General features: G+C 45.2%; 1 protein-coding gene across 2 annotated transcripts in view; it reads left to right on the top strand.

Moving 5' to 3' along the window:
* LOC311228541 (bromo adjacent homology domain-containing 1 protein) overlaps positions 1-26022 on the top strand; it is a 76074-nt gene that overhangs the window by 16020 nt on the left and 34032 nt on the right. Inside the window, exon 1 of one of the 2 annotated variants that reach the window (XM_084314438.1) lies at positions 25233-25301. The exons of the other annotated variant lie outside the window; for it this stretch is intronic. The gene's annotated coding sequence lies outside the window, so the exon portion shown is untranslated. Of the gene's footprint in view, positions 1-25232; positions 25302-26022 lie in introns of those variants that run through there. 2 annotated transcript variants of the gene reach the window in all.

Below are 26022 nucleotides of genomic sequence, written 5' to 3'. Positions count from 1 at the left end.
TTGTTAACCGTTTCTGCTCCAAATCGACCGCCAACAGAGTTCCTGTACATTTTCTGTATTTGGCGAGTAATGTGTTTGGGATTCTTCTGATACCATCTGACGTCATTAGTCTTCAGTGCAAACACTAACCCCCCGGAAGATGTTATGGGAATGTACATTAGTCTAATTGTTTCAGTCATATCGGTAGGTTATATTATCGTATAGCTTACGCTCTGCACTCTAGTGGAACCACATCCCTTTATCAATCTAATACTGAATTATTTTCTTCACATGTACACGCCCATCCGCCTGACCACACCCACATCCGCTCCTCTACATAAGCGGGGTCGTGGCCATACTAACAGCTCCTTCCCTATTTTCACCACCGTAGAAGTGACTGTATACACCACTTTGAGTTTAGTGCCGAAAATAGTTGTTGGAAAGGAGCTACGTGGACATTGTATCTTATTTTTCTCTCTCTCGCAATTTTACGAGAAAAGCTAAGAAATAATGTTTGCACCTTCGGAGGGTTTGGACGCTCGCAACGTCACCCTTCACCAGCGCTTCACCATCACCGCGTCCTCCGTGCGTCGTGGGGCGTCTCTGGCTCCGCGGTCGTGGCAGCCAGATACGCCTGGGCGGCGCCCGGTGGTGAGTTTGCCTCGCCGAGGGGCCGTTGAGCCTCCATCTCCCGTGAGATGGCCTGGTTCCGGCGCTGGTTCCCCCACCAGTGGACAGCTCCTCTGGTGGCAGGGGATTTGCGACGCAGACTCTTCGCCTCAGCTTGCTCTCGTCATAAGGCGCGAGCAGCAGGGGCGAACGGCCTGGCTTTGATGTTGTGCTGGAACCGGACGAGAGTTCTCTTGCCTCGTCTGCGTCTCCATTTCCGATGGAGACTATGAGGATTATATGGAGGGGGCGAGAGCTCTCTTGTTCGAAGCCCCAGTAGAGACGTATCACTCTCCCCCTCTGGGAGTGGCAGGGAGTAGGGCTGGGCGATAAATCGAGTATACTCGATGTATCGCGGCTTGTTCTACATGAGATGTAGTAAATTACTATATCGTGAACATTAGGGATGGGTATCGTTAGGATTTTATCGATACTACTACTCTTATCGATACTGCTTAACGGTTCAGTACTTTATCGATACTCTTATCGGTTCTTTGTTATTTAGCAAAAAAAATTAAAAAAATATTAAGAACAGAATCGACATTGCTTTATTATTCTTTTATATAACTATATTACTGTACATGGCTACTTTTTTATCAATTAATACAAGCAGTCAGATAAATTAACTATTTTGGGACTTTCTATTTTATTTAGAAAGTTCTTAAATCAGAATGTCCCACCCAATACGCAGCTGTTAAAAACGGTTCAATACTCCATGTTAGGGGTGGACGGTATAAACGGTATACGGTATAAACGGTATGAATTTGCTCTACGGTATGGATTTTGACTATACCATGTAACCGGTAGGGCAGCTCTAAAATAGCAATGACGTCATGTAACCACAGCGCGACTATTTCAATCGCATTTGCCCCTAAAAATAGATCGAATTAGTCATAGATAATAGATATGTGCAAACTGGAAAAAGTTATTTAGGAGGCTTCGCGCAGTGGGCGCACTGGGCATGTCAACACGCAATTGTCATTTCATAATAAACACATATCACCGCGGCGCACAGCAAGTTTCAATTTCAGTTCCTGGCATTTTTAACCAGTGGAGAAAGGTAAGAGATCTTACCTATCGTTTTTCTTATATGAATTATTCTACGTTAATAGCCTCACTGCTGACATCGACACATATCACAACCTCTTGTTAACATTCTCCAAAACCATTACTAATGCCAAAGCTTCTTTCTTTCACCATAGGATCGAGGCCTCTGCCAAGAATCTTCGCAAACTGCATGCTACCATGTCCTCCCTCCTCACTCCCCCCCCACCCCCCCCTCCCTCATCTTTCTCTGCCGAAGACTTTGCGATCTTCTTTGAGGAAAAAGTGGAGAACATCCGCAGCTCCTTCTCCCAACCCCCACCCATTCCAAATGCTGAATCGAGAACCTCATCCTTCACTCTGTCATCTTTCTCTCCCATTACAGAAGCCGAGACCCTGACACTGGTAACGTCGAACCGTCCGACTACATGCCAGCTGGACCGGCTACCTTCCCCACTCCTCCAGTCCATAGCACCAGACATCCTCCCATTCCTAACTGCAACCATCAACTCCTCACTCAACTCGGGGGTGGTCCCCACCTCCCTAAAACAAGCCAGAGTCACGCCCCTCATAAAAAAACCATCCCTGAACCCTACCGTCATAGGCAACTACCGTCCTGTCTCTCTTCTCTCCTTCCTTTCTAAAACACTTGAACGTGCTGTATCCAACCAACTTACTGCTTATCTCTTACAGAATGACCTCCTAGACCCTAATCAGTCAGGCTTCAGGACTGGTCACTCCACAGAGACAGCCCTCATTGCGGTCACAGAGGCACTTCACTTAGCAAAAGCGAAAGGCCTCTCCTCTGTCCTGATTCTCCTAGATCTATCTGCAGCCTTCGACACAGTCAACCACCAGATCCTCCTCGCGGCCCTCGCAGGAATGGGAGTGGCTGGCTCTGCGCTGACATGGTTGTCATCATACCTCAATGACCGCTCCTACCAAGTGTCATGGAGAGGGACCCTGTCGGCCACCCGCCCCCTGCGGACGGGTGTCCCCCAGGGCTCGGTTTTAGGACCCCTTCTCTTCTCCCTCTACACTAAATCACTGGGTAACATTATCACGTCTCATGGCTTCTCCTACCACTGTTATGCCGACGATACTCAACTCTTCCTCTCCTTCCCTCCCTCAGATATCCACGTCTCTGAGCGGATCTCGGCCTGTCTGTCCGACATCTCCGCCTGGATGACGACCAACCACCTCAAACTGAATCTAAGCAAAACAGAATTGCTCCACCTGCCGGCCAAATCCTCCCCCCTGACCGACCTTTCCATCACAGTCGAGAATGCAGCTGTGACCGCGTCCCCGACCGCCAAGAACCTTGGTGTTGTCCTCGACGACCAGTTGAACTTCTCTGCTCACATCGCAGCGACAACCAGAACCTGCCGATTCCTCCTGAGCAACGTCAGAAGGATACGCCCCTTCCTGACAAAAGAAGCCACCCAACTCCTCGTCCAATCAACAGTCATCTCCCGCCTCGACTACTGCAACGCACTGCTCGCTGGCCTCCCGGCCACTGCCACTAAGCCTCTTCAACTCATTCAGAACGCAGCGGCCCGCCTGATCTCAAACCTACCGAAGTCGGCCCATGTCACCCCACTTCTTAGGGACCTGCACTGGCTCCCCATTGCTGCACGAATCCGCTTCAAGGCCCTCGACCTAGCATACCGTGCGGCAAAGGGAACTGCTCCCGCCTACCTCCGGTCAATGGTCTCTAACTACACACCCTCAAGACCCCTACGCTCTGCATCTTCTGGCCGCCTCAGACCTACTCCTATCCAAGCTCCGGGAGGGTCATCAAAGAGAAGTCGCCTATTCTCAGTCCTTGCCCCACAATGGTGGAATGAACTACCCACCCCAGTTAGCACAGCCGAAACACGTCCAATCTTTCGCCGTCGACTAAAGACGCACTTCTTCAACCATTATCTGAATAAAAAAAAAAAAAAAAAAAAAAAATCTAACCCTAACTAACCATACTGTCATGCACTTGTCCTAATAAACTAACCTACACTGTAGCACTCAACACTTTGATGAACATTGTTACTCAGCTGATAGAGTTGTGCTCTTCCTGATGGCTTGTCGTACAGAACTTGTAAGTCGCTTTGGATAAAAGCGTCAGCTAAATGACTAAATGTAAATGTAAATGTAATAAAACATACCTGGTGATCAACTACAGTTTGCTGTAAACATTATGATATGTGTGTAGTGTTATGATAACGACGGGAGGACGGCTGCAGCAGTGGATTTGCGAAATAGCATGCAGCTGCAGAGCCGCAGAGCCAGTGGCTCTTTCAGGTCTGGTCACAGGCCCGCTCAACAGCGCCCCCCCACCAAACGGCTGAACGACCTGAAAGAGCCACTGGCTCTGCGGCTCTGCAGCTACATATGCTTCTAGCAAAATCCAGCCCCGCTGTTTGCAATGGGAGCAGCACGGAGTCTCGACTCGGGACTTATTTTATTTGGAATATAATGACTTTATACGCAAAAGTAGCCTAGTTTTAAGTTAAAATATTATAAATCTACATGCCTTGAGGATGTCATTCTTTATATAGCCTGCCTATCAGACAAAAAAAATTATTCTAACGGAAACACTGATACCGTGATATATACCGTTACCGTCTATGCTTCAAATTATACCGTGATATACATTTTAGACCATACCGTCCACCCCTACTCCATGTTATTAGTAGAGGCTGTGACACTCTGTCATCCTTCCTCTAGCTGCTAGGGTGAAGGGACTTTAGGCTTTGCTGGGACCGGTGGTGGTAGAGGGAGGAGGGGTGGGCTGGGACATGGTGGCTGCAGCCTCAGCCTGAAGATCTTTCATCTTTCTAATATATTTGTAGCTAAACAATTAGCTAAGCAATTATATTTTATTTATTAGCCTATTCATAATAATTCATTATTAGCCTAGCTAACTCTGTATCTTGGCTTACCTGCAGTGGACGTGGATGGAGATGGAACACTGCGAGCAAAGCAGTCGAAAACGGCGCATTTCTGCAGACTAATGTTATGTTTTGACAACAGATGTTTTGACAAATTGCTTGTATTGCCACCCATACTTGCAAATGTTTTATTGCACTTGTGGCAACGTGCGTCGTCGGCATCGACTTTCGTAAAGTGTACCCAGACTTTCGAGCGCTTTGCTCTCTCCACCATGACGAGCACAGAGCTCGGTCTGTGTGTGCTGCGCTTCAGCAGCACGGAGCCACTGACTGGCACCTCCCTTAAGTACCCGTGTGTGTATGTGTGAGTGTGAGTAATAATGGCTCGCTGCGGCTCGCTTCTCGTGCTGAGACAGAGAGAGGAGAGATAGTTCGCAACGTTTAAATTCCTCGAAAGAAAACTCATAGTAATAATTAGGGATGCACGATAATTATCGGGCCGATATCAGCAATTATGACGTCATCCCGATAAACTCGATAACGTTATTAATAGCTCCGATAATATAATATATTTTTTTGTAAAAAATGCGGTGTGGGTGAATTGGAATGAAGTGCGTTTGTTTTGACTAAAGTCTCCTCCCGTTTTGTCAGTACTGTGCTACGACTGACAGCGTGTGGTTTAGGAACAGGGCGTTTTACACAAATCCAGCGCTCCCTTTCTTGGCTGTGACGTAGCCACGCAAGTTAACGTTAACAACAAAGATGGCCGCGTCGGTACTCGGAGTTTCAGAGAAAAAAGATCGCTTGCTATTTGTAATAAATGCAATGCAGACGTTCCACAAGGAGGGAAAATGGCAACAACTTGCAATACATCCAGCCCGACGGGTCATCTGCGGCATCACCACCGCCACGACGGTGTGTTATTGTGTTAACTTAGAAGCCCATGACGACGCAAGGAGCTAAGCAAAGCTAGCCCCTTTCGTGGCTGTGATGCAACCCTTGGTTGAATACGCAGTCACTTATTTCTCCGTAATAGCCAGGTTAATTTGCACCACCAAGGACTGCTTAAAAGCTAGCGGCTTGAGCCCTTCTGCGGTTCCCTCGGTCTTCGACAGACAGACCGGCGCATGCAGTTCAGCGTCGCAGAGCATTTAGCCTGCTGGCTACCTAGCTCCACTTCAACCAGCATCGGGAGCTCCAGCAGCTTGTCGATGTGCTAATAGCCTCAGCAAACATATGTTGCGGGGACTTATTATAATCATCATATTGGCATGACTGTATGCATCAAAGGGTTAAATCAAGCATTTTTAAGTGCAGAAACAGGTGGGGAGTATAGGAGCAGCAGCAGCAGCAGTGGGCTCGCTGTGCTCAGACAGCGAGTGAGAACTCCGCTCAGAATTGGATCATGATTTTCGGTTTTCACATGACCATTTGATTGGCCGCCACACAGCGGGCAGACGTCATAGTGGGAGGCGCCAAACGTATAAACTGAGCGCAAATGGCGGGTGGCGCTCTCTAGTTTCGCCGCCTGTCGACGTGTACATGGCGCTGGCCCTGGGTGCTTTCAGTGTGGAACCACGCATGGGCTGGCGCGCCTTGGTTGCTCATTATAAAAACGGCGTTTTTTGTAGAGCGACTGGGATGGAGATTTTATCTCTTCCGAGCGCCAGTGTACTAGGTTAGTCTCGACGAACTCTCGCTCATCTCTGGGGGGAGATGACGGAGTAGATCAAAGCATTGGCGGAGGGGTCTCACGCCCATGGGGTTGGCCACCGGACACGGTGCGTTCATGTTCTGACAGTCTTGGTGGCGCCCTCTGTGATGTTTTAGATCGACGCACGTACCTACCCCCCTCTTAGGACTGGGGATGGCGGCGTGACTAGGACACGGGACTGGTTCTGGTCGCGCCGGACCAGGTCAGTTAACCCGTTGTCCGCCGAGGCGCGGATCTGTTGTTCTGGTGCCCTGAAGGACTTTGTGCTTTTTCGGGGGGGAAATGCCGGGTTGGCCCGGGTGTCGCGGGGATTGCTGTTATGGATGTGTGTGTCGTGGGTACGTCACTATGAGTTATCCTTCGCAGTTGCTTGGTCCATATTGTGTTGTACCTTGCGCTGTGCTAAGGGGCCTGGTCCTTCTCCATTCTTTTTCGCCCCTCCCTTCCCCTGCTCGGCAGGGGAGGGGGCTGTCGAGGGGGTTCTATTGTACCCCTCTGGCATCCCTGTGTACGTCCCGGTCCGCCGGGCCCAGGTCCGGACTCGTTCTTGTCGACCTGTTGGCCTGGGTTAACCCCTTCTTGAAAACTGAAACACTTGTACTGCCTGTATAGCCGGTGTATACGCGCAGTTGTGTTTCGGAGTTTTTTTCTTGGGGGGGTTAAGGGAACAACCGCCTCCTGTTAAACTAAACATAGGGGGGTGGTTGATTCCCCAGTGTGTTGGTAGCAGAGTCGACTCTCGGGTTTAGGCCGGGCTTGACCCCGTCTGCCTGCGAGTGTGCCCCCGCACTTTTCATGACGCCTGCCAATCGTGTCAGCCTTCTCTACCTCGACCTCTCTAGGGGGTCGGGTTTTGTGGAGGCTGTGACATGGTGCACAGCATACCGAACGCCCCTTTGCTGTTCACAGTAGACCCCTTAGGCGCCTGTCTAGTCCGCAGTGCTCCGGGCACAGGTCAAGTTATGCTCTTGGCCTGTTGCCAGGATTGAGGGATCAACCTCTTGGGGTTGTCTCCCCGGTGTGCCGACTGGCCCCACAGTGTTGTGGGGGTGTAGCCTCTGTGGAGTGCTTCAGGGCGGTGTCACTAGTGACCGTCTGGTGGGGTCTCGATGCTACGGCATCGTTGGCCTCACCAGGCCCCCTTCCCGGGGGGTCCTGGCCCTCAGGCTGTTCCTGGGGCTGGGTCCTCCTCCGTGCTCCGCTGCTATGGCCTTGCCACAGGGTTGGGTTCTTGACATTTGACCCCGTGATGTTAGGGGCTGTAACGTTTCCCCCCCCCCCCTTGTTCGTTCCCTAGTGGCATGTGGGATGCGCGCCTGAGTGGTCGCGGGTCCTTCTGTGTGAAGGTAAGTCCCATGATCTGCTCATCCTGTGCGTTGAGATGCTAAACCCTCTTCGCACAGTCGGATCCGATTCCCTCCCGTCCCCCTCTAGGGGGGTCCGGGGGCTCTGGTCCTCCCCGGTTCTGATGGTTGTGGGGGGCCTCAGCGGGTACATTTGTCGAGCTTCCGCTCTGCTCAGCTCCTGTGTTCCACTAGAGTGCAGAGCGTAAGCTATACGATAATATAACATACGGTTATCCTATAACCATAGTTATATGAGTATAGCGAGCGCTCTGCACTGACTCACTGAGGACCCCGTGGTCTTCGCCTTTGGTGGTGAAAGACTTGGGAAGGAGCTGTTAGTATGGCCACAACCCCGCTTATGTAGAGGAGCGGATGTGGGTGTGGCCAGGCGGATGGGTGTGTACATGTGAAGAAAATTATTCAGTATTAGATTGATAAGGGATGTGGTTCCACTAGAGTGCAGAGCGCTCGCTATACTCATATAACTATGGTTATAGGATAACCGTATGTTATCTTGAGTGGTTTTGGAAGACACTTTCATTCCAAACATCACATTAGCTACAGCTGTTAAACCGCATGACGGTAAGACGCCAAACCTCTTAACCTCTTATGTCGTTGGACAACAGTGGGTGGTTTTTATTAGTTCTCACTTTCATCTCAATACTGTTGACTACTCTAGGCTACTGATTGCAGTCACTATTGACTAACGCCTCTGTGTTGTGATGGGTCTAACGTTCATCATAATACATATTGATCAAAGACTATTCGTTTCTATTCAATCAAATAGCAAGGTGGATTACAAAATGCTAGCCTGACATTACTGAAAGAATGGTGTAAGGGTTGTAAGGCTTCGTTAAAGTTAGCCTAGCTGGATGAAGGAGTAGCCTACGCAGTTCTTCCCAGACTCACCTCACCAACGCTGTTGTGTGTGAGTACGCTTCTCCTATCTCTGGGCCCTAACATCAGCATTAAATTACTGGTTACTGTCGCTGCTAGGCTCCTTCAGCAAGGTACACGCCGGTGACTCACCTTGTAGCCTAAATGAAAAAGTGTTAGGCTACTCTTTGACACACTCTTTGGTTTATTGTAGTTGAACATTAATCTTTCTGGGTTTGTTCACTAGTTTAGCTTGTAGCTAGAAAACACTCCCCCCCCCAAACATCCAGTCATAAAAAATTACTGTTGGGCTAAATGCAGTAATAACAATTTATTGACATGGAGTGACAATTAACAGTTATTACTTTATTAAAGTGCTGATCATACAGGTGTTAATCAAATTGTTTCTTTCTAAGATATTACCCAGCAGGCCCCTTGTTGATAATGATAATATAATTATCGACTACTGTGAATGTCACTTATTATCAACAAATAAGCAAGCTCCAGCCTACACATCATGTTGTTTACTTATCACTAGGCTTATGACAGCAGAGATAACGATAACAGGCAAAGATGCCACAAAGTACCATGTCCCTCCCTGAGGCTAATATAGCCTCGGTGTACCACACCACCCAGGGAACACCTGTACCACTGATACACCACCCAGGGAACACCTGTACCACTGATACACCACCCAGGGAACACCGCTGCATGTCATCACAGGCCCTGTACCACTGATACACCACCCAGGGAACACTGCTGCATGTCATCACAGGCCAGGCCCTGTACCACTGATACACCACCCAGGCAACACTGCTGCATGTCATCACATGCCCTGTACCACTGATACACCACCCAGGGAACACTTCTGCATGTCATCACAGGCCCTGTACCACTGATACACCACCCAGGGAACACCTGTACCACAGATACACCACCCAGGGAACACCTGTACCATTGATACACCACCCAGGCCTAACAAAATTAATAGTTGGTTTCCGGTTGCCGACCGACCCTGCCGATTTAGGTGCGACCCAATATATTTTATGAGTTTAACATTTTTTTTTTTTTTTTTTTTTTAGAATAAAGTTTCATAGAAATCTTAGTCAAACATTTAGTATTATGGATATTAAACATGCTGGCAGAGTACATGCATCCATGTTGTTGTGAACATTTTAATTAAATAAAGAAATTCCCTATCCATAGTCGCCGTGGGAAAGAATAAAATAAAAAAGAAAATAAAAAAGATTCCCTACCTACCCATGGCCAAACTGACAACCAACAGGAAACCAACAATATATTTTACTTTGCCCCAGGGAACACTGCTGCATGTCATCACAGGCCAGGCCCTGTACCACTGATACACCACCCAGGCAACACTGCTGCATGTCATCACATGCCCTGTACCACTGATACACCACCCAGGGAACACTTCTGCATGTCATCACAGGCCCTGTACCACTGATACACCACCCAGGGAACACCGCTGCATGTCATCACAGGCCCTGTACCACTGATACACCACCCAGGCAACGCCGCTGCATGTCATCACAGGCCAGGCCCTGTACCACTGGACAGCTCAGCAAGCAGGCCCTGAGCTGTAAGGAGAGAACTGAATTGGTTCTGCCTTATAATCTGTGGTTACACAGCTGTATGAGGTAATGGCCTACACTTTCTGGTTCACACATGGTAACCCTATATTTACTATGAAATAAAGCTCCGCTGTGTGGGGGGGGGGATTCTACCAAAAATTCTGTGTCGGTTTTCCATTTGTCAACTCCATGATTTACATGTTTGTTGTGAGTTCACATAATTATTGCAGTCCTGGTTCCTTGACTTCTTAGCTTTGGAAGAATTAGGACTTCTTGTTCATGTTTGCACATTTTTATTGAATTATCCAAGACCATAAGAGTGAATTCTTAACACATTGACTGCCAGACCCGAGATTTCTCAGGTTAACACTTTAACTGCCGGAAACGTGTTTAGGCGTCCTTCCTAGCCATGCTCAAGTTGCCTAGGACGCCGTAACTCGTCTTTGATATCAATATTTCAAAAATCTGTGATCGAAATCATATTTCCCCTCCGCAGCCTTGACATACAGTGCTGATCTCCTCTCAACCCTCTAGCGGTTCAAGAGCGCCATCTGGTGGCCGATCGGCAGATCGAAACCGGATATTCAACCTTTGAACCGGCAGGACTCACTCCATATGGGGTCCGGGCACTCGCTAATGTTAGAGAGAATCTGTCTTCACACAGTGAACATCGATCGGTGGAAATAACTCGAAAAAACAACATGATTTGGACGTATATACTATTATACAACCTGGAAATAGAACCGGCATTTCAACATCCCATAATTGAAAACTGTCTACTCCACGCTGATCGCCCAACGGCCCGAGGAGACTGGGGTGAGTTTTAGCGTGTAGTATTACCGTGTTCGATACTAACTGCTATGATGAACATATGACCCACATTAGATGAATGGTATAACGTTGCCCACGGAATTATAAACGCCCCCTCGCCCATCCGGTCAACATCAGATGACGTGTAGTAAATTCTAGAAGTACGTCCATTTGACATTTTTGATCTCGCACAGATTCCTACCAAACTGTATTTCATCATCAATATAATGCATTTGGGGCTATAAATCACGTTCTGGAGAAAGCTGCAGAAAGAGATGAAAACATACTTATACTTTAGACCATATTTTAGTATGAATATGTGAATGAAAAAGTTTAACGTTGCTACACCATGAACAATACATATAGGACCTTGAATGGGCCCTAATAATGGCAATCTAGCAATAGAATTTAAAAAGTTATAGCCCTGCAAAGAAGGGGAACTTCTCCATGTTAAATATAGCTGGCAGGGGATGGTATATCATGAATTTAAGCTTGGGCAATCAAAGTGTTAACTCGCCATGTGTTGAGTGCCAGACCCGAGATTTCTCTGGTTTTGGTCGTTTTTTCTTTTATTCGATTTTTTTATTCATTATATCTTCACAGACCTCGGTGTTACCATAGGAAATCATTCTGAAATCCCAGAAGCGCAATACCGGCCGCATCCTGCTAGGTGGCAGTATCACCCACCCTTTGAAACCTTTTTCCACACTGGGTGTTACATCTAATTCTCTCCGGGTGCCAGGGTTTCCGTTAGAATTTTTTTTTGCAGGTCTGAGTGTCCGGTAGATTTCAATCTACCGGACAAATGGGATAAATTCCGGTCAGAGTTTATTGAGCTTAAAAACAATTGATAGGCCTATATAAAGAATGACATCATCAAGGCATTTATAATATTTTAACTTAAAACTAGGCTACTTTTGCGTATACAGTCATTAATATATTCCAAATAAAATAAGTCCCTCGAGACTTCGTGCTGCTGCCGACATGAGGTGTCGGTGGGCAGTCTGCCCGACATTAAACAGCAGTCTGTTATAATCACATTTTTATGAGCTAACGAATTCCGTTATATTGGACATTTGTATTAATTATATCAAGCGAAGAACTGAGAAATTTGGCAGAGAGAGACGGCAACATTATCGTGGGTTTGCGTGATGACTCCACCTCCCAACGACTTGGTGCTGGTCATAATGTCCTGTGAAAATAATTCCCTCTAAGCACAATTTGATTATTTGAATTGTATTAAAATAGACTAAAATTAAATGGCCTATGTGATGAACGAAACAATCATTACATTTGTTTCATCGTTGCTTCACCAAGCAGCCGGTCTAATAATGACACCGCTGTGTCAGCGCGAGCTGGCTGTTGTTAGATTTACGTGAAGCATGGAGCTGCAGACCGACAGAGCAGCGGTGTTTTTAGGTCCGGTCCGGTCTGGGCTCAGCAGCGCCGCCCACCCAACAGCTGAATTGCCAATGGCTGGATTGGAGTACTGCATTCTGTGGGGCTGCAGATGGATGCTTCTCACAAATCTAGGAGCAGCAAGCTCGCGCTGACACAGCGGTGTCATTATTAGACCGGCTGCTTGGTGAAGCAACGATGAAACAAATGTAATGATTGTTTCGTTCATCGCATAGGCTATTTAATTTTAGTCTATTTTAATACAATTCAAATAATCTAATTGTGTTTAGAGGGAATTATTTTCACCGGACATTATGACCGGAGAGATTAAATATGTCGGACTTCAACAGATTTTGCCGGTCAAATACCGGTAATTACCGGCTAACGGAAACGCTGCCGGGTGCAGTATTTTGCTTTTTAAGTCTAGCGGTTCACCCGATCACATTGAAACGCGTCCAATGCCCCTCGATGCATGTGTTGTGCCGGATTATGTCGGGGACCCAATAGACACCAATACTGGAAATCGCGATCAGACAATTGGAATATTCTTTTTGGGATACCTCCAGGGAGCGAAATTAACTTTTTGACTCACCGGCCAGTGGCGGGTAGATGTGAAGAATCTACCCGCCAAGCATATTTCTTGCCTGCCAACTTTTTTTTGATAAAAAAAAATAATTATTATTTTATATAAAACATTTTTTTTACACTGTCTGTGTGTATACTCGAGTGGCCTCCAGCTCCAGCAAGGATTCTCCGGTGCTGCAGCTGGACCCTAAACGCTACATTCAGCATGCAAAAGGATTCTCCTGAGCTACAGCTGGACCCTCAGCAGCGATGTAAGCCAGGGACTCGAATACGCATGTTGTTGCTGTAGGACATTGATGTCAGGAGCTTTCTGTAGCTACTGCTGGATGGCGTTGGGACAACGCCTCAGTGAACTATTTAGTTTACCGAGACATTTCGTAGTGACTAGTGAGCTACCTAGCCAACGGAGGTACTATGCACTGGACTATTGCATTTGTTGATGTCGGGAGCTATCCGTAGCTAGCCGGCTGGATAACGTTACACAATGCCTCATGTATTAAACTAAGTGAATAGTTGACTGGGTCATTTTGTAACGGTAGCTAACGTTATCTCACGGAGGTCCCTCTGACTAGACTAATGTCACGGTGACTGTCTGAGGCAATAGCCTCTGTTTACATGCAGGCATACAGAAACAGGTGGGGAGTATAGGAGCAGCAGCAGCAGTGCGCGGTGCGCTGCATCAGCATGTCTGTGCTGAGACAGCGAGTGAGAACTCCGCTAAAGAATTGGATCATGATCTTCGGTTTTCACATGACTATTTGATTGCCCGCCGCACGGCGGTCAGACCTCTCAGTGGGAGGCGCCAAACGTAAAAACTGAGCGCAAATGGCGGGTGGCGCTCTCTAGTTTCGGTCCCTGGATACCTCCTAGTAAAGGTAAGGACTATATGACATCAATTCCACCTTGATCCTACAATGATTTCATATCGATCCGGCCGAACAACGTATGTAGTATTCAAAACGAATGCCGTTACTGGCGATCAAAGCATAAAGAAACGACCCCCCTTTCATGCATTCATGATGAAACATAATACCTATTATTAGGGCTGTCCCCGACTAAGGATTTGGATAGTCGACTATGATTGGCCAAAATGTGCCTATTAGTCGACTAAAAAGATTTTTATATATATATATATATATATATTATAAAAAAAAATCTTTTTAGTCGACTAATAGGCACATTTTGGCCAATCATAGTCGACTATCCAAATCCTTAGTCGGGGACAGCCCTAATAATAGGTATTATGTTTCATCATGAATGCATGAATATATATATAATATATATATATATATTTGTTATCATTCCATTTGGGCTGTGGGGGGTGCTTAATGTCTGAAGGAGTCGACTGAAGGCTTCTTGTCCTCTGCAAAAGCATGCAATTGGTCCACTGATGGATACATCTTGATATTTGTCTAGTCTAGTGTGTTCATTAGATGGGTGAAATCCTCTTTCAGTGCCTCTGTGCCTGTTTTCGTAGGCAGTTAGCCTCTGGTATGCGTGCCATTAGCGTTAGTCACGCTTCTAGGCCTCTTTTCTTTGGGAAAGAATTAGGGCTGACCTTCTAAGCTTTTTTTGGCAATCGAAGCTTCGGGGCCGAGCTTCGATTTTAATTCGAAGCTTCGAAAAAAAATTAAAAAAAAAGAAAGAACATTTATATTATTTTTTATTTTTTATTTTTTTCATATGTTGTGGGACTTGTATAGCACTTTGGTAAACTTTGTTGTTTTTAAATGTGCTCTATAAATAAAGTGGATTGGATTAATGAATTAAGTAGCCCCTTTCGTGACTGTGACGCAGCCAACAAGGTTTCACTCGGCTGTGTGATTTAATTCAAGGTGGATCGCTGTTGTCGTTTGAACAACTTCAGATTTCATGGGAACTACCAATCCCCCAAATCAAGAATGTTTAAGATGAATGAAGTAATATTTTGATTATTTGAAATATGGCCTGTGTAGACTAAACTATGCACAGAATTATGTCAGTCTACAAGGTCCGGATTCTACATGGTCCGGCAATGTACATGTAGACCTTGTAGACTCCACTACAGACCAATTATCAGTGAATGTTCATGCATTTTGAAGAAGGGCTACTTCCACAAAAAAACAAAGAACTCACCAAAACATCTCAGTAGCACCTTATCTAAATGTTCTATTTCATATATGGAGATTCATATTTATTTATGTATTGCATGCATTTCTACATTTTATTTCCTATTTTGTTTATTCATCCCAGTATCTTTCTTTCTTATGTGTGGAATTCTACAAGGCATGTAGGTGTATATGTGTTTGAGGATGATATCCTTCAAACAGGCAATAGTGATGATATAATTTGGGCAGTGCTGAGCTGGGTTACTTTCCTCCAGTGTATTTGTCCCCCGGCCCCACCCAATGGCCCCATGCGCGCGCACACACACACACACACACACACACACACAAAATCGAAGTAAAAAAAAATTGAAAAAGTTTTGTTTGAAATTTTTTTTATATATATTTTTTCTTTTTTTAACTTCGATTTTTTTTTTTATGTTCGAAGCTTGTGCCATCGAACGAAGCTTCGAAGCTTCGAAGTATTTAAGACAGCCCTAGAAAGAATGATACAAATAAAAAATATATAATTCTTTATTTTTTTTTGTATTCGACTAAGAGGTTGGCAGTCGACTACGGCTCCTTTCGACCGATTAGTCGACTAATCGACTAATAGGGGTCAGTCCTACCTATTATATACCTTTGAATTGGAAATAGTAGCAAAATTATATTGCTCCATAGCACCGTTTTCAGGAATTAGCCAGGATCACTCTGAAACTATACAATATTCACCACGACCACGGTATAACACGCGAACGTATACATGAAAACATTTATTATTTTTCACATGTTGAACGATGGATTGTTAATGTCAAATGAGCCATAGTATTGTCTATTATATAGCTATAATATAGAATATACAGTAGATATAGCCCTGAAAAAGCCGCAACGCACAGTGAAATTCCCTATACTTTACAGCGCTGGCACACTAAGTACAAAGATGGGAAAATAGCGTGGCAGTCAATGTGTTAACTAATTTACTGCCAACGACGAGTATACTCGTTATTGGCCGCCAATCGTTGGACGCCAACAACGAGTATACTCGTTATTTGATCGTTATTTCTTTTATTAGCTATTTCCATTCATTATCCATCCAGGGAGCCTGTGTTACCATAGGGAATGAGTCTGAGATCGCAAAAGTCCAATACTGCCGCCTGGTGATATGCGGCCGGTGTTGCACTTCCTTTGAGACTGTGTATGGGGCTGTGTGTCGATTATATTGGTCCGGGCAGACTTTTCTAGTAACCTGAACCAAGGGCTTCACCCGATCGCATTGAATCGTTTTCGGGACCCCCGATTCAGTATGCTGTGGTGGGTTATGTTGTGGGCCAAATGGACATACGATCTACCAGATGGCAATCAAATAATTGGAATATTCTTTTTGGAATCCCACCGGCCACAGGTAAGAGCAATTTAACATCAATTTCAGCTTGATTGTGCCTTGTTTTCATAGCCATCACCCTGATCAGCGTATGTTGTTGTACTAACGAATGCCGTTATTGACAATCAATTAATCAGAAACGCCCCCCCCCCCCCCCCTTCATGCATTCATGATGGAACATTATATACCGATCATGCATTTTAATTTTTTATTGTAGCATGTATAGAGACGAAATGCCAATGGATTAAGTATAATATATGACGCAGGCTATTACTAGCCTCCCAGGAATTACCCTAAACTGCTCTAAAACCTAATTCACCACGGTATAAAATGGGAATGTATGGATGGAAACATTATTTCTTTTTCACATCTTGAACGATAGATACTCAATGTCAGTATTGCATCCATAGCTATAATATAGAATATAGTTATAGTCCTGCAAACAAGGTGACCGGTGATTGGTTTAATGCGTGGCAGCACATAGCCATATCCCGTTCCCAGCATGGAAAGAGTTAAAGTAGAAGCAGTGGCGGCCGGCCGATAGGGGGTGCTGGGGCGCTGCCCCCCCCCTGGTTGAGAGAGAAGGAGAAGAAGAACTTGTGTTTTTTATTTTAGATTTTTTGAAGACCTAAAAATAAACTAAACATGTTTCAAATGAATAATAATTACTATTAAATGCACAATAACGTTAATATAGCTAAATATAAATCATTGTTTTGTGCATGCTATTCTCCCCCTCGTTTGTGATTGACGTCACTCTCATATAAATCTACCTAACTCCAAACTTGGGCGCTTGTCTTAACGCACACTGACTCGGTGTCACTGCGCGCAAGCGGCCAATGTAAATGAATCAAGCAAATAAATTTAGCCTATCAAGGGTCATAAATGTGATCTGTGGGGGCACGGCTTTCTGGCGCTCCAAGCAAGCAGGGTCACTGGTGTGTTCGTCACTCCCTCGTCACACAGAACGGAGAATTAGCTTACTAGCTACCATGGATGATGGAGGCAGAAAATTCCAACCTCGAAAATTCAGGTAAATCCCTCAAAATACCTTTTGAGAGATGAACACTGCAAGAAAAACTCAAGAGTGAAAGAGTTTCGACCTTATCAGCCTGATATCTCAATTCAGAAACAATCAACAGACAGAGGAAGACAATAATACTCTGTCGTTTTCTAGCTGGTTTGGTAAGAAGTGTTGGCTAACAAGAAGCTATATGGCTAGCTGGATGCAGTCATGTAAATGCCGTATTTTGCTTTCCATTCCTGCTTTTTAAAAACGACGGGGACAGATACAACATGCCCATGGACTGTTACTGGAGTAAAGGATATGAAACACTTTATTTAATTTTTTTTAAAGTGGATTAAGGCTTGTGGACAGCTGAATATCTCGCCCCCTTCAACTCTTCTGATGGTAAGTCTATGTTTAATTTACGCAAGCCAGCCTTGGCTCTTTTAACAATATGCAAAATATGCTGTACTCATACTGAAGTAATTCTTGGTATATACTGTATACTAGGTCTGATCCTTTGCAATTTCTTCTAATTTGTGTACTGCTTGGGATTCCATGTGAGGTACTTAATGCTGTGTGTGTGAGAGAGAGAGAAAGAGAGAGATAGAGGAGGGGGATACTAATTAATGTTGCCGTGGGGGGGCATAATCCCACGGGACAATGCATTGGTAACTTGTAGGGATGCCCCGATCGATCGGCCAGTGATCGGTATCGGCCGATATTCAGTATAAATATGAGATCGGTGAATTCCGATAATGCTTTATTTTCGCAGATCGTGAAAACCGATCGAAAAACATGATCCAATTCTTAGCGGAGATCTCACTCGCTGACTTCTCTCTCAGACACACAGAGCTGCAGCGCACTGCCCCTCCTCCTCCTCCTGCCCCTCCCGCAGCCGTGTCAACAAATGCTCCGGCAATAGTCTGCTCTAGTGCATGGACCTCTGTGAGCTAACGTTAGCTACCTAGCTATCGTTACTGTTTAAACAAAATTACCCAGTGAGTCAACTATTCACTTTTAGTTTAATACATGAGGCATTGTCTAACGGTATCTAGCCGGCTAGCTACTGATAGCTCCTGATATCAACAAATGCTCCAGCAATAGTCTAGTAGTGCATGATACCTCCGTTAGCTCACGTTAGCTCACGTTAGCTCACTGTTCAAAACGAAATGTCCCATTAAACTAAATAGTTCACTGAGGCGTTGTCTTAATGTTATCTAGCCGGCTAGCAGTAGCTACAGATAGCTCCTGATATCAATGTCTTATAACATTGATTCGATGCGTATTCGAGCCCCTGGCTTGCATCGCAGTGAGGGAGTAGGGTATATCTGCAGAGCCGCAGCCGCAGATATACCCTGCTGAGGGCATGCTGAATAGGGATGCCCTGATCACGTTTTTTGCCACCGATCGTCGTGAGCCATATCGGCCGATACCGATCCGATACCGATCGTTTTTGATTAAAAAAGAAATAAAAAATTATTTTATATAATTTTTTTTTTATTTTTTTTTTATAAAATATATATATTATATAATTAGACTTGTACTTGTATTATCTGCGAGACATCGCCACCACACAACAAGCTCCACTGTCTGTGTGTACTCTAGTAGCCTCCAGCTACGGTCAGGATTCTCCGGAGCTGCAGCTAGTCCCTATACTCGAGTAGCCTGCAGCTACGGCCAGGATTCTCCGGAGGTGCAGCTGGACCCTATTGATCATATTCAACAACATGCCCTCAGCTCAAATACGCATCGAATGAGTGTTATAAAACATTGATATCAGGAGCTATCTGTGGCTACTGCTGGCCGGCTATATAACGTTGATACAGCGCCTCTGTGAACTATTTAGTTCAGTGGGACATTTCGTTTTGAACAGTGAGCTGGCGTCAGCTAACATGAGCTAGCTGAGGTATCAGTCATACACGTCTCTACTAGAGTTTGCTGGAGCGTTTGTTGATGTCAGGAGCTATCGGTAGCTGGCCGGCTAGATACCGTTCGGTTAGACAATGCCTCATCATGTATTGGACTGGAAGTGAATGGCTGACTGGGTCATTTTGTAATGGTAGCTAACGTTAGCTAAGGGAGACGCCGTCCTCCCGGCTCCCGTCCCACTAGACTACAAGACCCGTGTTTACATGCGCGCGGGAGGGGCTGGAGGGAGGAGCAGACGCCGCACAGCTCCCGGTGTCTGAGACAGAACTCAGCGAGACGAGCGAGTGAGATCGGTTTTGACGCTCGGCGAAAATAAAGCATTATCACCGATCACCGATCGCATATTTATACTGATTATCGGCCGATAACGATCGGTGGCCGATCGATCGGGGCATCCCTAATGCTGCATGTGATTTGACCAAAGCAGAGTATACACACAGACAGTGGAGATAGCGAGCATTTTGACTTGTTGCGTGGTGGCGATGTCTCGCAGATAATACAACTACAAGTATAATTATATAATATATATATTTTATAAAAGAAATGTAAAAAAAGTATATATATATATATTTTTTTTATAAAACCAAAAACTATCGGTATCGGTCGATATGGCTCATAAACGATCGGTGATCGGTATCGGTGGCAAAAAACGTGATCGGGGCATCCCTAGTAACTTGTTTCAAATGACAGTATATACCGCTGTGATTATTATTGTACGGATTGGAATACGGGCGTGCGTGTGGGAGCATGCACAAAGATATTACAGTGATATGCTGCTCCCGACTGCCTGAGAGAGAGAGAGAGAGAGAGAGAGAGAGAGAGAGAGAGAGAGAGAGAGAGCATGCGTGCGTGTTTGTGTAGGTGGCTAGGCGCTATTGGAAACGTGGCTGCATTGACTGATCATATATTGATTGAATGGTGATAGTTGTACTGTACCTACTTAAATATTCGTACCTTGTGGTTTCGCCGAAGCTCGGACGTGCACAGTAGGCTATACTCAGTGTGTGGTTTCCCCAATGCGTGCACGCGCGTGTTTGTGTGTGTGTGACATTGTGATACCTCGGTACATGTTTGCAAAATGTTTGGTATAGCGCCCCCCCCTGGAGAAGAATTCACCAGCCGCCACTGAGTAGAAGACAACAACAACAAAATTATGTAGCATGAGGGGTAATATTTGTAAAATATAGTTTTCAAGTTAGTAACTTGTTTCCTATAGTGCTTAGTATGGTGAATACCCCCCCCCCCCCCCCCCAGTTCTTAAGGGGAGACCACCCCCCTAGATAGGGAAAAAAATAGTAAAGGATGAAATCATTTGCAAACATCTTAATTGTTTAGAATAGTCAAAAAAAGAAAAAAATGTATTTCCATTTTTTTGGTTGCATCATTTTATTACCCAAGGGGCGTGGTCTATTCAAAATGGCCCCTTTTTGCATGTTACCCCAAGCAAAGTTTTGCAAAAATGGATGATATATAGATATTTCCTCATGGTTTTTCATGTTACTACATTAAAAAACTGACTTTTTGTTAGAGGATTTTTTTATATGCCACCCGATCAGGGATTTATGACCTTTTATGACCCCCTAGTCATAAAAAAATCTATTTTCCGCATTAATTATTTTGTATAAAATGTTCTAAAAATCTGGATGAGTGATATATCAAAAAATCCTCTAACAGAAAGTTGTGGTATATATGGATAGGAGGAAACATGGCCAGTTTGGTGTGTGGAGGTACTAGAGAAATTGAGATATTTTGTTTTATATGTAATACAAACTCATAAAATCTCATTTTGAGAAAAACGCCTTTAAAGTTTTGTATTGTCTGTAAATCAGGCTATGTATGACATATCAACACACCATTTGGCACAAAGAAGCAGGATATAGATATGAATAAAGGTGGAAAGTTTGATGTGTGTAGATGCTAGGGAAATGGTACATGTCCACCCTTTGGGAAAACGCCTTCAAAGTTCTGTATTGTAAAATGCCATACATTTTTATTTGAAACCGCTATTTACAAACACAACACCCAATCAAACCATTAGTAATAGACAACCTAAACACATGCCTGATAACTGAATAACATAATACCATAATAATAATAATGATGTAGTAGTAGTAACAGTTTAGTAACAAACAACACAGCCGATTACTGTACCCCCTAATAGGCAAAAGAAATATTTGAATAGATATCACTATGAAAATTTCCCAGTTTGTTATGTACATATAAACTAAGAAAAAATATATTGCAAGTTTTCTGAATTTTATGTTTATATATGCAAATGAGGCACTTCTCCATTCGATATGTGCACATTATGGATGCAATCATGCAAAATGAAGCAAAATAATAAGCAACTAAATGTTTTTTTTTTTAAGTTTTCTTGTCACTAGTTTGAAAGAAGACATGTAAGGGGGCAACATTATACAAAAATCTCAAAATTGCCCCAAAATCAGGAAAATTTTATTTTAGGTGGGTGGTCTCCCCTTAACACATTGAATGCCCATAACGAGAATTATCGGGTTATCAGCCCGTGGGTTGAATGCCCATCACGAGAATTCTCGGTTTATTTTTTTTTATTAGCGATCTGAATTCATATTTCATCAATCGAGTCTACCGTTGGTAAGCCTGCCCCGCCAGGCGCGCAGATGTGAAAAAAGCGCCCCCTATCGTCTCCCAGATGGTAATGCACCCTTTTGGATTGGACTCCATGAAAATGGATGAGAAAAAAAAACTCTGGAATCCACATTTTACTTCTCACGCATGTAACCGGAGCCGATCAGATTCATGCTGGACCCTCAGCACAGCGTGTAATATGTGTTGTACAGTATGTAGCGGTGGATCAATAAAAGGATCGATTTTTGGAATGGCGATCAGGAATTGGAATAATCCATTTGTATACCATATGATCTCAGGTAAGGAATCTATTTTACCAGTCTTGGGATGATCAGACCTATTTTCACGGAGATATAAGCTTTCCCCCTATGTGTCCCCCAGGCTGTTTGACTGTGCGAGCGGTCAGGAACTAGGAGAATCGATTTTCAGCGCGCGGCACCAGCGTGCATGCGTACACATATACTATCGATGGTCTAGCGTTTATTTGAAAACGATTCATAAATAGGCCGAAAAATGACAACGTTCTAGAATATTACAGCACAGGGCGTTTATCAGAGAATCCTTTTATTTTTTTTTGAAAACGAGGGCTTTTCAAAATGCTATAAAACGGAATTGAATCGATAAAAAAACAATCCGCTTCGACAATGTTGACTGGAAATGAGACATTGATAAGCGACGGGCAGATTAGACACATTTAAAACATAGATTAGGCGATATTAACGTTAACATTGAAGCGGATGGTGGGCATTCAAGCACTAAATGTGCGCCCCCTGCTGGGCACTGAAAGTGTTCATTCCAAAAGTAAACAAAATGCTGGCACCACCCCAGTAAGCTCTGGTCTGATAACTGAATATCCTGCTCCTCCTTGTGTTACTTCTTGTGTTGCCTTTATGTCTGGCCCTCTAAGATAAGATAAGCTAAGATAAGATATTCCTTTATTGATCCCCTTGGGTAAATTCAGGAAATCTCTGCTTTTGCTCAGCTCAAAGAATGAGAAAATCCACTACAATAGGCTGTCCAAAACAAGAACAAACAAATGCTGCTTGTCCCATGTGGATACATCCAACACTGTGGGTACATCCAACACAGTGGGTACATCCAACACATAATCTGCATTTGTTTTATGTTGTAGCATCTGTAACCTAATATGTTTTAAATGCTGCTGTCTTGGCCAGGTCTCTCTCGCAAAAGAGATTCTTAATCTCAACGAGGTAAATGGTTAAAGGTTAAATTAATAAATACAACATATTTAGTGGCTGATATGCTTAGCTTTCCAACAGGACCAGTGTCTTATATTTGCAACACAACTAGAACCTAGACATCAATGGAAATAATGTAAAGGGAAGGACTAGAAACGCACAGTCTGTGCTCTGTGTGTCAAGCGAAGAACAGTAAAACCAAGTGTTTGATCTTGAAGCTCAACTCTGAAACGTTGGATTTTCACATTTTACCATAGACCTTGCGTGACCATTTTAGCCCTGTTTTGAACCCATATAAAACGCTGGCACATTTGTTTCCTGTGCATTTGTTTGTAAACATTAATAAAAGGAAATAAACCTATTTTGAGACTGAGAATATTTTATTTTCCATTTTCGAGTATATTACTACTCTAGTCTAAATGTATTGCGGCAAGATGTTTTCCTTAGGTTAGATAATCCAGCCTATACTAGACTAGACTCCGGGAGCCCCCCCCCCCCCCCCCCCACAGGCAATCAGACTCATGAACATTAACAGCCTGCTACCTGTCTGGCGTGACCCACACACACACCCACATAGACATAACTGCGCACACAACAACACACACAAACATGCAAGCAATCTGCATGCACACATGCACATTGTGGCAAGGCCTACACGCACACTGCACTTTGCACACACTGCCTCCGTACTGTGATCGCTGTATTACAATTTAGAGCTATTTTACACACAAGACATCCACACTGTGACTATTGTATTGTAATGAGAGCCCACTGTAGCATGAGTCCAGGTCACTTTATTGCTGTCCCCTGCTGCTATTCTATGCCATTTATATTTGATTCATTTTTTTATTTTATTTTTTATCCTATCCTACTGATGTTGCTGCTTCAAAGGGGGGGGGGGGGGGGGGGTAAGTATATGTGATTGTGGTCCCTATAAGCCTATAATATTATTCCCTCAAACACGAAGGAGAAGGCAGGGGCAAGGGGTCTCTGCAGGCCCTGGCATTTAATGGCTTGCATCTAGTAATGTGGGTCTATTAGTCATTACTGGGACACCCAATTGCTTTGCTTAAGCCTTCAGCAGAGAAGCTACATCTCCCTCATAGGCTACTGTCAAAGCCGCACGCAGGACACGGGGAAAGAGACCCTGCCAGAAGTATAACCTACCGGGGTTCTGTTTGACTTTCCCCACGGACCATTTGGCCTGCATGGTTGGAGGGCACATGGTCGTCATCGTCACCCATATTAGCGAGCGACCGACCCGGCGACCCCATATGGTAGAACATGCTTTGTAATGGGATTACCTTATTCACAATTGAATTTCAGACGGCATCGGAAGAACTTTTTTTCAATAGGAAACATTTAAACGGGCTGTCGTGTCTAGGCTCCCCGAGGCCCCAGCACATGGGACGCTGCTGTTTCCCCCTCCTCCCCTCACTGGTGTCGTGTATGTCTCCAGGTCGCACACACGCAGCGCCTAATCAGACGCGTTAAACTGCCCGGTGTTTGCCTGGATGTGGTTCGGTCACGACAGGGATGACAGACAGGGTGAGGCTGCTGCGCGGGGGGGGGGGGGGGGGCAGTGGGCACCGTGTCGCCCTATTCACGTCAGTTGAACCAAGTTAATTGGTGCGACTCCATGGGGGGGGGGGGCTTCTTCGCGGATTCTACAAATATTTAGTTTGACTCGGAGAAATAAACAGCTGGTCTTTTTCGTCATTGGAGGACAGCCGTGTCAAGCGAGGCTGGTCTGTATAGCAATTGGTTCAGATGAAGTTTTCTGCAGATCGGTGGAGGAACCAGGAAGAGAGAGAGGGAGAGAGAGAGAGAGAGAGAGAGAGAGAGAGAGAGAGAGAGAGGGAGGGAGAGAGAGAGACATAGAGAGAGGGAGAGAGAGAGAGAGGGAGAGGGAGAGAGAGAAAGAGACAGAGAGAGAGAGAGGGAGAGAGAGGGGGAGAGAGAGAAAGAGACAGAGAGAGAGAGGGATAGGGAGGGAGGGAGGGAGAGAGCGAGCACAGCGCGCAGCCAGCAGCGTCCTCTCTCTCTCTCTCTCTCTCTCTCTCTCTCTCTCTCTCTCTCTCTCTCTCTCTCTCTCTCTCTCTCTCTCTCTCTCCCCACATCTCTCCACCATCACCAGTCCGGCGCAGCTCGTTTCGACGATTCCCGAGACACGGCGCGCCGTCGGAGAAGAAGCGTGAGTTATAACCTTGAAATTATTTATTTCCTCTGATGATTTCCGTGTAGTGCCGTGCGTTGAAGTTGGCGTGTTGTTCCGACCCGCGTCCAGAGAGAGAGAGCGAGAGAGAGAGAGAGCGAGAGAGAGAGAGAGCGCGAGAGAGAGAGAGAGAGAGCGAGAGAGAGAGAGAGCGCGCGAGAGAGAGCGAGAGAGCGAGCGAGGAGGAGTGCAGAACCGATTTTCGCTTCGGCGAAACCTTCACCCGTGCTGCACTAGATCCTGGTAGCTCGCTGTGTTGTGCCATATCCTCCTCATGGATGATGTATATATCACTAGATCTAAATAGATCCACTGCTCGGGATAGTGTTTCGGGATCCCGTAGATCCGGGACACGGCTTGTGTGTGTGTATTCGGGTCGCCTCCAGCCCGTGTTTGGAGCCTGGCTGGCTACTTCAGATGGCAGGGCTACTGTCTCCACTGTACCGGGTGTGTCGGCCCCATGTCCCCGGCAAGAGATGACTGTCCGGCTCATCGGACGTGTGGTTGATCGAGCAGGCGAAGCTACAAACAGCAGGGGACATTAAAGTGGAGTTTAGTCTCTGGACTAGTTTAGTCTCTGGACCTGCTGGCGATTGAATGTTTGGGATTCTTCTGTCGGCTATCTCTGTCTTCTTGATAAACACCAACAACAAGCCAACGCCTCGTGTTGCTTCAGCAGCCTGCCAGTCAGCTGGGACAT

The sequence above is a fragment of the Notolepis coatsorum genome (assembly GCF_963971535.1).
Source record: "Notolepis coatsorum genome assembly, chromosome: 5".
In the NCBI taxonomy this organism is placed as follows: domain Eukaryota; kingdom Metazoa; phylum Chordata; class Actinopteri; order Aulopiformes; family Paralepididae; genus Notolepis; species Notolepis coatsorum.
This window is presented reverse-complemented; position numbering and strand designations above follow the sequence as displayed.